The following is a 658-nucleotide window of genomic DNA, read 5'->3' as shown; positions in this document are numbered from 1 at the left end:
TCCTGCAAAACCAATGTGGGATATAGAATATGGAATATACAATATATAATATAATATACAATATATAATATAAAATAAAAATGGATGGTACTATGAAATAAAGTATTGAATGTCTTATTGAAAATATGGAATATGTCTTATTGAATAGATGAAATATTGAGTGTTCAATATAAAGAATTAAATATATAAATATATAAAGGCGAATATGTATTTTCTATACCTTGTGGTATTTCATATTTTCTATACCTTGTGGTATTTCATCATGGCCGGTATATGCTGCACCTGGTAACATGACCCATCTCCCATGGAGATAGAAGGATTTTTTATTCTTTGCTTGGTATATAATTTTCACTATAGAGAAATATATGATGGCAGTTCATAGTGCTAATAATAACAGTGAAAAAGATAATTGCCTCATTGATCACATACATGCACAGATACATACATTCATATATGCATAAAGTTTGCATTGTAAATGTTATATACACTGTTGAAATATCATTATTAATTCCAACTTTAAATTATGTTCTAGTAACTTTCAGTGGAACACCAACACAAGCTGGGTCAGGTACTACGACTAATGTAGTACCAACATCAGAAGTAACTATGATAGAATCATCACCTAAAACTACAGTACCTACAACGACCAGTACCCCAG

Source organism: Octopus bimaculoides, chromosome 10 (assembly GCF_001194135.2).
Source record: "Octopus bimaculoides isolate UCB-OBI-ISO-001 chromosome 10, ASM119413v2, whole genome shotgun sequence".
Classification (NCBI taxonomy): Eukaryota; Metazoa; Mollusca; class Cephalopoda; order Octopoda; family Octopodidae; genus Octopus; species Octopus bimaculoides.
Note: the sequence above shows the minus strand (reverse complement) of the source record.